Here is an 11828-nt window from a genome sequence, read left to right as displayed (position 1 = left end):
ATGATTCTTATCCAGCCTAATTTTTGGAAGTTTCCCAGGTTTGATCCCATTTTATTTTATTCAATAGATAATTCAGTAATCCTTTATTTGTTCTGTGATCTTGTTTTATTTTTGCAAAAGCACTGCAGTTTCCATTTAAAATGATTTTTGTGATGTTGTGCACCAAAATCATCTTAACACATATACATAATATTCTGGGACACATAAAAATGATGATGACATATTTTGGCTTGTATTTTTTTTTAGAAGTGAGGAGGTTTTTCTAAGCTAGAATATAAATGATGGAGTTTATATATTTAAAAAATGTCTAAATGTGTTTTTTAATGAGGCATTTCTGTATTTCCCATGGCAATTTGAGATAATCACTGTGTACAATCTTTTAAAACAATTTTGCACATTTATTTTTAATTAAACTTGAGTAGGCTGAAAAAAATCTCTCAATTTACCTTCAAATGAACACTCTACTTAATTCAAGTCTACCTCCCATCCCCCACTAAGTCTCTGGCCAAGCAATGATGTGAACAACGTTCTCATTAGTTTTTAAATATGGATGTGTGGGTATTTTCTCTACTGGTACAATTAAAGTTATAAGTCTTTGCTTCTGGAGTTGTGATAAAGTAGTATTTTAAGGATTGACCTTGAGTCACATATATCATTGTAATTGTTTTCCCTTCTTTTAAATCACAATTATAGATGTTACAAAGAAGTCACACGGAATTTATTTACTGTGACATTCTAGTTAACAATATTTATTAATCAAATGTCTAATTTTTTGAATGATGTTTTCTATCTGTTTTTGCGGTCCAAAATGGGAGGGTGAGGGCAACCTCTTCATTAGAGACAAGTGGTCTCATGTGATAGTTTTTATGTAAATGGGATTACTAAGAGAAAAGGTTGCTGTTAATCATGCTTATGCATCACAATTTTTCCATGAAGTAGAAGTAAATCTTCACTTTAAAGGTGAAAGAAATGATATAGAGAAAATTTGAAGTTGGTATCAATAGCTGAAAAACACAAAGTCTGAGAAAACAGTATTGTCCAGTGAGCGAGCTTTTCCTTAGGCTCTCTAGCTACTGTGCTCAGAACAGTTTCCAGTGCCACTCATAGCCCAGTGAGCATCCCTGGTTGTGCCCATGCCTTGTAAAACAAAAGGTAACATATCAACCTTTGCCTCCTGGGCAATCGACATATAACAAAGGGCAAGGAAGAATTGTTGTGGCTGACCGGAACTGCCCTCTGTGCTCTAGGACATGAACTGGGACAATTAATCTGATTTTCCTACGTAACAGCAACAAGAGCTCCACTATGCACTGAGAGAGGTTTTTTATCCAAACGGCTCCAAGTGCACCACTCCAAGGGAATGGCTCATAATTATTTCCTTACTGTCACTCCTGTCCAGAGCAGATTTGGGTCATGATCAAAGAGAACGCAGGTTGCTGATTAATCCATATCGACTGTCATCCAACAGATTCATGGTGTAAAATATTACCTGAACTTTCAAAACAAATAACTGTAATTACCATTTAATTGATTTTTAACCTTCGACCACATTTTTCAGTCATAATTTTAACTTAAGTTAGAACAATACTGAGCTACCAGATGACTACGAATCTGCAAAGAGGGTACTGCAGGAAAGAAGGAACTCAATTCAAAGCAGGTTAACATTTATTAAACTTAGCCATTACTCTAATAATATGTTTCCTTCTTCTCACAAAATGTGACTATCTAATAAAAAAATAATTCTTCATAGAATAGAACTAAAATAGCCTATCAAATAATCGCCTAATCTAAACCTTAGATTTGATAGATTTAAGACTAAGACCAAGAATTTTAGGTAAAGTGCTCAAAGTTACACAGCTAATAAGTGACAGAAATATTATTGAAAATAAATCAGCCACTTTCTTCTACAAATATTAAAAGTAGAACCCAAGGATTTGAAGTCATTTTTTCAAGTTTATGGGCTAGTTGGTGGAAGGGCCAGAACTGAAGTTTGGGTCGCTTCCAGGTTGTCCCTAATATATTCTAGACTCAAGGCAAGAGTACATATGGAAACTCACATACCATATGTCTAAATACTTAAAAGTTATCAATCAAACTAACAAACTGTTAAATAGAATATGTTCTGTATTTGTCAACCTGAAATAATTGAAAGGATTGGAATCTAGTCTTAAAGAATTTAATTCAAGCGAAAAGCTGGGAATAGCAATTTGGGAAGCATGGACTTCACAGAAATGGGGTCAGTGCTCCAAAATTAAAAGTTAAGGTCTTCCTATTATAGGCAGAAAACAAAGACACTTAGAAGGATGATAACATATTTTATACGAGGCTGGTTTATGGCTTACAACAATATAACTAAAGTTAGTTTTCTTTTCCATCCAGTTCATTTTCTCTCTTTTTTTACAGTTTGTTTTCCTTTTCTTTCTAATTTAAGAGTGTATTTAACATTCCATCCTAAACAATGTGATAGTCATGAAGTCTTTGTGTGAGAGAGGAAAGAGAGTAGCTCCTTTATAATGAAGACTGACATTTAAGAGGGAAGTGTTTTTCTCTGGCACCCTTTAGTCATTTCTGACATTCACACAATAACGTAAGTAAGGAAGAAAGCTAATCTGCAATCAGAAAAATAAATATTATAGCTGTCTAGGTTACTGCTCCCAGTTTTCATGATCCAGGTCCCATAACTACATTCCCTTAAGGCTCAAAGTATTTTAAAGCTCCACCAGTTTATATGTTAGAATTACTTTTTTTCATATTCTTTCCCATTCATCAAGATCTTCTGAAGAAACCGCTGTAGATGAATTCAATGGCTTTACTCCTTCCATGTTCAGGAGTTTTAGTCTCACATTACTAAAAAGCCTCACTGCTAGGATATCATGTGGATAAGGTATCAAGCTGATGGACTTTAGGCTGAATTTAAAGAAACATGAAGGAAGTAACTTTGTGGCCTGAGTCAGGCTAAACAGCTATATCTTCAATTAATGCAATTCTTTGGGAAACCATTATTTTAGTCTTTTCAGTCATCCATTGATTCCATTGTAAACACATGCTATAACAACAATGTTGACACAAACAGGCCAAAATACAACATGCAATTATAATTCCTAAAATAAGTAACAGCTTTTGCCACCGATTTTCTTAGGATCCAATTTAGCAACCTAGAGAGTTGTTTAGAGAAGATTTTAGATATGAAAGGATAGTTATTTGGGTTTTCATACCAGTCATTAATGTAGTGATGTTATTTGATTTATCTAGGATATAGGCATAAAATTCAGTTTTTATGATAGGGCAGATTCCCTCTTGGGCTGCAGTGGCTATGTCTAAAGCTGCCCAGCTCTGTAATACAGCTTTTCTCATAAGAATAACTTTCTTGTTTAATAATGAAATACCCACGTGCCCTCATTTAGAGCTTTTTATTTATAATTGGTCGTGGCCTCTATATGGCAAATGACATCCTCAAATCCAGTTGTGGTACAAAAATGGAAGCTAAAAAGTCATACGAGTGGAACACAGGATGAACCCAACAGGATTGTAAATGAGGAAAATTTACAAGTTTTTACAGGGTATGTCAACTTTGTGCCCATGCATAACCCAAAGAACATCTTAACCATCCTTGGAGTAATCCTGGCCTTAGGTTAGTGCCACACAGCCAAGATGTTCCACTTGGAGCTAATCAATAAATAGTCATTGTGCCCATTCAGTGGCATGTCAATCAGTACTTTGTAATATAATGGTGTGGATACACCATGATTTGGGAATCTATATCTCTGGTGCAATTGAACCAGGTATTTTTGGTGTAATTTATCTTTTCCTACCTTAAAGAGGTTAGTTGACTGTGCTGATCACAGGAGAGGATAAGCCAGATAAAAACATCCCAAATTTGTGTTACACCATCTTTACATTGAGTTATCTTATTTCCCAACTGGGGAAGCATCAGTGTCAAAGCTAACAAATTAATTTCTTCGGTTGAGAAGCTCTTCCAATGCACTTTATTTTGTATTATTTATAAGCCAGTGATGTGCATTATCTTTAGCCACTTTAGTGTTAAGCACTGATGACTGTTTTTGAGAAACACATATATATTTCTGGTATTCTATCCAATCTTGTCCTTGGACAGGAGATACCTACCATAGAAGGCCAAAACTACTGGCAAGGGCATGAAGCTGCAGACCTAACAAGCATCCTTTTGTAATCTACTAGTATAGTCTTGAACCCACTGCAAAAAGAGGTTTGCTTCAACGAATAAACCCACTACAGCTAGTGATAGTAGTTACGAGACATGACCACTAGGATGAAAAGAAGGAAGCTTAGTGGGAGTTTGTAAAAGAGAACCTTTCCCATCTATTATCAATTGATAATATTAAGTATTCCTTTAAATACAGGCCTAATCCAGGGTCTTGGGAAAGCTGACCTCCTCTGCAATCTTTACCTCGTCCCAGCATCACTTAAGTTGAAGATCATCTGGCTAAACAGCCTATTTAGGAAGTTCAACTTTCTTATGATGAGAGATGTTAATCCAGGAGTCTATGCCTTATAGTTTAGTAGCACAAGGTTTCATAAAGAATACCTGGTAATGTCAATTTTATCTTGGTTGGAGAGAATCCTTGAAGAGATGTAATTTCCAATAGACAAAGTGCCCAGGTTAAGTCCATGGTTCTTGAGATTTTTGTCACTGTAAGCTTACTATGAAAAGATTCTTTTACCAATTCATAATTTTTAGTTAATTTTTTCATAAGACCATTAGAGTAAGTGAATATATCTTCTTTTACTTATAAGGAGGCAAAATTTCCAAGAGATATTTCCATAAGTCTGCCTCTTATCTCAGAAAACTGGTGTTTAGTGAAGAGTGGATCTTAGGTTTAGCAGAACCAATAAAGGAGTTTTTGGACCCCACATTTTAAAAGTCTCAGTTAATTTTGCTTATCTTGTTTGTATATTCTACTAATCAAAATAACTGGGGTAATAAGCACAATGAAAATGTTGGGAAATAGGCCAGATTCTACATATTGATTGAATGATTTGTCCAGTGAAGTGAGTGTCTCTGTCATTATGAAGTTCTGGAGGAAATCTTCAGGTCAGAATAATTTTTTCTAAAAGTATTTTACTTACTGCTAATGCTGTTGCTTTTCTGTATGATAATACCTCCATTCAAATGAGAAAATATGCAAATCATTACCAGGACATATTTGTAGCCTTGTGAGGGTGGCAGCTGAATAAAATATAGTTGCCATATTTCAAAGGGAGCCTCAGGTAAATAAAAGTGTCCTTGGGAATCATGTAATGGTTTTCCTGGATTATACTTTGGCAAATATGACAGCAGTTATATGCCTTACGAGCTGCAGTCCAAAAAGGTTTCCAGTGATATCATTTTTTTCAAGCAACAGTTTTCTCAAGACTCCAGTGAGTTAGATCATGCACAGAAGTTAAAAATGATAACTATAATTCAGCAGGAAGTATGGGCAAATCATTTGGCCCATGTAATACCTCACCTTCTGGGGAATATTTTCTCCTTTCTGTTTCCCAAACTTATTGTTCTGACTTTGGGGCTCCAGATTAAACTAATTTTATATCAACTTCAGGTGCTTTTTTAAAAGCTCATATAGGTTGGTTTTCCTGTTTGGTTGTGTTTGGAGCAGCTCTCTTTATTATCTTTTCAGGTGGCTGTTTTCCTCGTTTTCTGGAGTATCTGGTTTGGAATGACCTGGAATTTAAAAACAGCCAGTGATTCTGGCAATATGGCTTTTAGTAGTTGTGAAATAAGACATCCATTTTTTGTGGATTGTCCTGAAGAGGCTAAGAACTCTCTTTGTTTCCATAGTATTCCAAAAGTAATGGACTATTCCAAAAGCATATCTACTATCTGTATAAATATTAATGGATGTTCCTTTTGTCAATCGATAGGACCTAATTAATGTTGTTAATTCTGTTTATTGAGCTGAGGTGGCTTTCAGAATATGGGTGCTTTTTATCTCTTCAGTTAAAGACATTATAGTGTATCAGCTCTGTAGACTCCAGATTTAGCCTTTAAGTGATATCCGTCTGTAAACCTAACAATATCAGTGTTGGTAAGGCGGGGGAGGGTCTATCATAGGTCTGACCTGAGAGGAAGAAGTTGATCAGTTAGGGTTATGGAGTCATGCATCATCTCGTCTAAAAATTAAGGCAAAACAGTTGCAGGGTTTAGATGGTTACATCTAGAGACAATGATGTAAGAAGCTCAAAAAAGCAGGACCTTATGAGAAACCAATCTACTAACTAGAGTGATGTGAGTTCAGCAATGCCTCCCCAGAATGAGGGATGAAGATAATATGAGGTTCTCTTATTATAATTTCTTTTGTTGTTTTGACTAATAAAGCTGTAGCTGTTATGGCACACATTCAAGGTGGCAATCCCCTTTCTATGGGTCTAATTGTTGGCTATGCCACCCTATAAGCCGATTTTGATTTCCATGGCTTTGAATTAGAAGCCCTAAAGTGTTTCCTTCACTTTCATGTATGAATAATGAAAATGAATGACTATAATTTGGATGCCCCATGGTCAAGGTGTTAGCAAAGTCATTTTTAATAATTTCTATTATCAGTTGATTTTTTTCTGTTCATTCTAGAAGGTCTCACATGTCCTGTTTTAAGAGAGCATATAAGGGCTTGGCTTTTGAAGGCAAGTTTGGGATCTAATTTTTACAATATCCTGCAGTCCCCAAAACCATCTAAATTGTTTCTTGGTTCTCGGTGGTGGAAAGGCTATGTAAATATATCTGGAGTAATAGAAGGCCCTTCCTTGGATATTAGGTGGGCTAAGTACCTTACTTGTTTTTGACAAAATTGAAGTTTTTCTTTAGAAATCTTATGACCCATTAAGGCTAATCCATCCACTGTGGAAATCTATTTGTACTCTGTGCAAAGAAGCAAATCATCTACATATTGTATTAAGACAGACTTCTCAATAAAGTCAGCATCTGAGAGGTCTGTTTTTAATACTAGTGAAAAGTAGGTTGGTCTTTCAGTGTATCCCTGGGACATGATTGTCCAGGTATGTTGTCCATCTTCCCAAGTGAAGGCAAAGATAAATTGGTTAAATTTATCTGCGGGAATACTAACAAAAGCACTGCATAAGTCTATGACTATAAAAAAAATTCTGCATTAAATAGAATAGCTGCGAACAATGGATCAGGATTAGGCACTACTGGGTAATATGACATTACTATGTTGTTTATTGCTCTCAAATGCTGTATAAAGCCCTATCCTCTACCATTAGGGTTTCTTACTGGATCACTGTATTCTAATGGCTTGTACAGAGAACGACCACCCCTCTTTCTATATAATCTGAAATTACAGATTTTATTCTGTCTAGGAGCCTCACTTCTCAAGTGCTATTGTTTGATATTTTGAAATGGTTTTGTTGAATCTAATTTAATTTTTATTGGAGTATCTGAAACAATAGTTTTTATATAAGTGGATAACTTTGAACACAATTGATCAGTTAATACCTTTAGCAGTTTTTAAAATTCTTCATTGCTTAATATTTCAATGTCCTTAATGGCAAATGGATAGTAATTCGATTAGATTTTGAAAATTTTGCTGTTTCTGTTAATTTTGTTTTATTATCCATATTACCTAATTCTAAATACGTTTCACCTTTTTGGAAGAAAGAAATATGAATATTATGTGGTTCTGGCTGGGTGTGGTTGCTCATACCTGTAATTCCAGCACTTTGGGAGGCTGAGGTGGGCAGATCAAGAGGTCAGGAGTTCGAGACCATCCTGACCAACATGGTGAAACCTCATGTCTGCTAAAAAAATCCCACAAAAATTAGCCAGGCATGGTGGCATATGCCTGTAACCCCAGCTACTCGGGAGGCTGAGGCAGGAGAATTGCTTGAACCCAGAAGGCGAAGGCTGTGGTGATCACGCTACTGCACTCCAGCCTGGGTGACAGAGCAGTGAGACTCCGTCTCAAAAAAAAATATATGAATATTATATAGTTCTAAGAAGTCTCTTCCTATTAAATGGTTGGGTGCTGAAGCAACCAAAAGGAGACATGAGTCCCTTGCAATGGACCTACTTGAAAAGTTAGCAGTTGGGATTTGTACACTGATTCAGGAGTATATGTAACACTCACCATTTGGACCAAGTGTTTATTTTGAGGAACGGGGACTTGTAATAAGGTGGGATTTATCAAAGATAACATTGTCCCAGTATCAACAAGGGTGTGGAATTATTCTTCATTTAAAATAATTTGTATGTTTCCCAGAGTGTTAGTAAGATCCAAGTTTCTTGAATTACTCCTAACTTTTCCTCCTTTATCTGTTGTTTTATCCTCTTTATCCTTCTGTTGTAGTATCCTCTTTATCCTTCTGTTGTAGTTCTCAACAATTCATTTTAAATGGATGGGTGTTTTGCAGTAATTGCAAATTGGGAAGTTAGATTCATTTAGAGTTTTACTGAGAATATTTTGATGGTACAGGCTGGATGGATAATTGTTTTAGTTGCAAGTTCATGATCTTATCAGCTTTATTCTTTTCTCTGGCATCTTTCTCCTTTTCTTCTTTCAAAGTTAAAGTACAAGACAACTGGTCAGTAACATTTACCAAATCATCTTTGAGAAATGACTCAGTTCATTTTTCTCTTTATTGTTAGTGCTAATTCTTCATCTCTTCCATTTATAAAGCTAGAATTGAGGAGTTAATCATTCTGATGATTAGCATAACTTTCCTCAGATAAGCCTGAATATTGTGTAAATGTCTTTTCAATTCTTTCAAAATATGACATTACTGACTCATCTGGATTTTGTCAACATTGTTGTATTTTATGCCAGTCGACTACCTTTTGGAAGATTAAAGGCAGGGCTGTAAGAAAAGCCTTTGCAGTTTCAGGAGCACTCCTGTGGTATTCCTCTGAACATTTATGGAAATCGTCCAGGAGATTTCTCACGAGGCTTTATCTATTTAATCTTTAGCCTTACTTTCTAAAACTAACATGTGAACTAGTTGACATCAATTCAAATAGCCAGGGTCATAAGCTTGAATATTTAGTTCAAATTGTTTAGCAAGCCAATAGAGTCCTGATGAATGTCAGGAAATTCCTTAACTATGCCTTCAAATTCTACCTTTGACCATGGTTGATAAAGTAAGGCAGGTCTCTTCTAGCCCCACCACCAGGCATTGGTTGTTCATGAAACTGAGCCAGAGCAACAGAGGATGGGAAGAAGGAAGGGAAGGCAGATGGGGGTAAAGTAATTCAAACAGTAAAGGGTAAAGAGAAAGGGGAGCTGAGGAATGGGGAGGAGAAGCTCCTGAGGGAAGAGAAGCTTCAAAAGGCTTTGAAAATACAGAAGTTGTTTGACAGTCTTTTGTTTTTCCTCGGCAAAGAAGTAACTTTATTAGAACCTTTTTTGGATGCTTCCAAATACCATTGGAAATAACTCTTACAATTATTTTGTTTTATCCTAGAGCCAGCTTTTTCTAATTGAGCATGCGAATAAGTTATTAATAGTTTAGGCATTTCAAAGGCACCTCAACTTGGCCATTGTGATTTAGATTCATCACAGGTTATATGAGACATTTTAAAAAATGATTACAAGAGGTGGCATCATAAGTATTGCATATGAATCTAGCTGAAGTTTCTAAAGTCAGACCTTTCCTTAAGGAAGACTTGGTTTTAGACGGCTGATTGCCTATAATTTATATTCTCTTTTTAAGTGACCAAAAAGCAGAAAGGGAAAGATATTTTGGATCAAATGTACTGCCTATGGGACTAGCTCCCCAAGGTTTCACCCTTGGGTTGGTTCTCCTCTCCTACATGTTGTGGTAAAACCCAGAAATTCTGGACACTCAAAGCACTGGGAGATTAGCCCTTTATGTGGGGTTTCTTCCTATATGTTCATCTTTGGGGATTCTCTAGGGGACCAATGCTTATCAGGAGCTACAAACTCTGACGCTCTCACAAGACCTTAGTCACCTAAGGTGCTTTCTGTCCCTTCATTTTTGGGACTTATCACATTCTCATTAAGGTTTTTTTTTTAATACATTTTCAGTGACTTAAAAGAATTTAATTGTGCCAATTTGAACCAAGCTTCAAAACCTGGCCAGTTTGAGACTCTCATTTTTGCTTAAGCCACAGACATTTATTCCTTCCTATTAAAGAGAAAGAGCTTTTTCTTTAACCAGGTTTTGAAAGAAAGAAAATGTTGCGAATTTTAGCAAGTAAGGTCAACAAAAAGTTTTTCTTTTAACCTCAAAGAAAAGTGAAACCACAAACCTGGTAACAGCAGAATCTTGAGAGAAATAACAAACAAAATTCCTTCCTTACAGCAGCAGAGCTTCAATTCAAGCCCTGTTGAGCACGGAATCAGATTGCTTTTATAAAGTCTGGATCTCACCTAAGCCAGGGATATTAAAAAACCCCAGAGGGGCTCCACCAAGAGGTCCCATAAACTCTGGTGAAAGATGGTTGGACAGAAACGGTTCTGCAGGTACCGGGTGCTGATTAACGAAGCAGCAGGAGTCAAAGGAAAGAGCCCACTTTGGATTCCATAGGAGTTACCATTTTGTCAACCTGAAATAACTGAAAGAGTCAGAATCCAGTTTTAAAACATTTTTTCAGGCCAAAAGCTGGGAATGATCATCCAGGAAACATGAACTGCAGAGAAATGGCGTTAGTGCTCCAAAGTTAAAAACTAAGACACGCTGGATGTGGTGGCTCATACCTGTAATCCCAGCACTTTGGGAGGCTGAGGCAAGTAGATCATTTGAGGTCAGGAGTTCAAGACCAGCCTGACCAGCATGATGAAACCCCATCTTAACTAAAAATACAAAATAAATTAGCTGGGGTTGTGGTGCATGCCTGTAGTCCCAGCTACTAGGAGGCTGAGGCAGGATTATCACTTGAACCTTTGAGGTGGAGGTTCCAGTGGGCCAAGATTGTACCACTGCACTCCAGCCTGAGGCAGGAGAATCACTTGAACCTTGGAGGTGTAGGTTACAGTGAGCCAAGATTACACCACTACACTCCAGCCTGAGCATCAGAGCAAGACTCTGTCTCAAACACACACACACACACACACACACACACACACACACACACACACTTAAGACTTTGCTTATATAGTCAGAACACAAAGAAATTTTGAAGGATTATAACTTTTCTGGACAAGACTAGTTTTTGGCTTACAGCAATTTAATTAGTTATAGTTTCTTTTCTGTAAAGCTTATTTTCATTTTCTTTCTAATTTATAAGAGTGATTTAACATTTCATCCTAGAGAATGTGATAGTCATGGAGTGTTGATGTGACAGAGAAAAGAGAGAAGTTAATCTTTGATGAAGATCAGCATTTAAGAAGGAAGGGGACCCTTTAATTATCTACATTTTACACCGTTTAGTCATTATCTACATTTTACACCGTTTAGTCATTTATGACTGGCACACTTTAGTCATGACATTTTATACAACAATATAGGTAAGGAAAAAAGCTAATCAGAGAAACAAATATTACAGCTGTCTAGGTTATGGCTGCCTGTTTACATGACTTGGGTTCCATAATCATAGTCCCTTAGGGCTCAAAATATTTTAGTTCCAATAGCTTAGATTTTGATTTTCTTATTTTCACAGCTCCTACTTTGACAAATATACATCATTATGATATGGAAGCCTAGGTTTGAAGCAAGTCCTTAGACTCCTTAAAGTGCATGCAGAGAGCCAGCCCCTGGTGCCCAGCCTCTGCTCTGCAGCCTACCATATTTTTCCACCCGTGGCTCCAACCCATGCCACTCTAGGCCTCACAGACATACCTGTAGACAATGCAGCTAGCAGTCTAGGCATGTCCGAGTCTCATCTC

General features: G+C 36.6%; 1 long non-coding RNA gene across 1 annotated transcript; it reads left to right on the top strand.

Moving 5' to 3' along the window:
- Positions 1-2039: 2039 nt before the first annotated feature.
- On the top strand, positions 2040-11618 carry LOC108307618. Its single transcript, XR_001826599.2, has 3 exons — positions 2040-2124; positions 10914-10916; positions 11603-11618. It is a non-coding gene; the product is annotated as an uncharacterized LOC108307618 (long non-coding RNA).
- The last annotated feature ends 210 nt before the right edge of the window (positions 11619-11828 follow it).

Source organism: Cebus imitator, unplaced genomic scaffold, assembly GCF_001604975.1.
Source record: "Cebus imitator isolate Cc_AM_T3 unplaced genomic scaffold, Cebus_imitator-1.0 Scaffold4, whole genome shotgun sequence".
Classification (NCBI taxonomy): domain Eukaryota; kingdom Metazoa; phylum Chordata; class Mammalia; order Primates; family Cebidae; genus Cebus; species Cebus imitator.
This window is presented reverse-complemented; position numbering and strand designations above follow the sequence as displayed.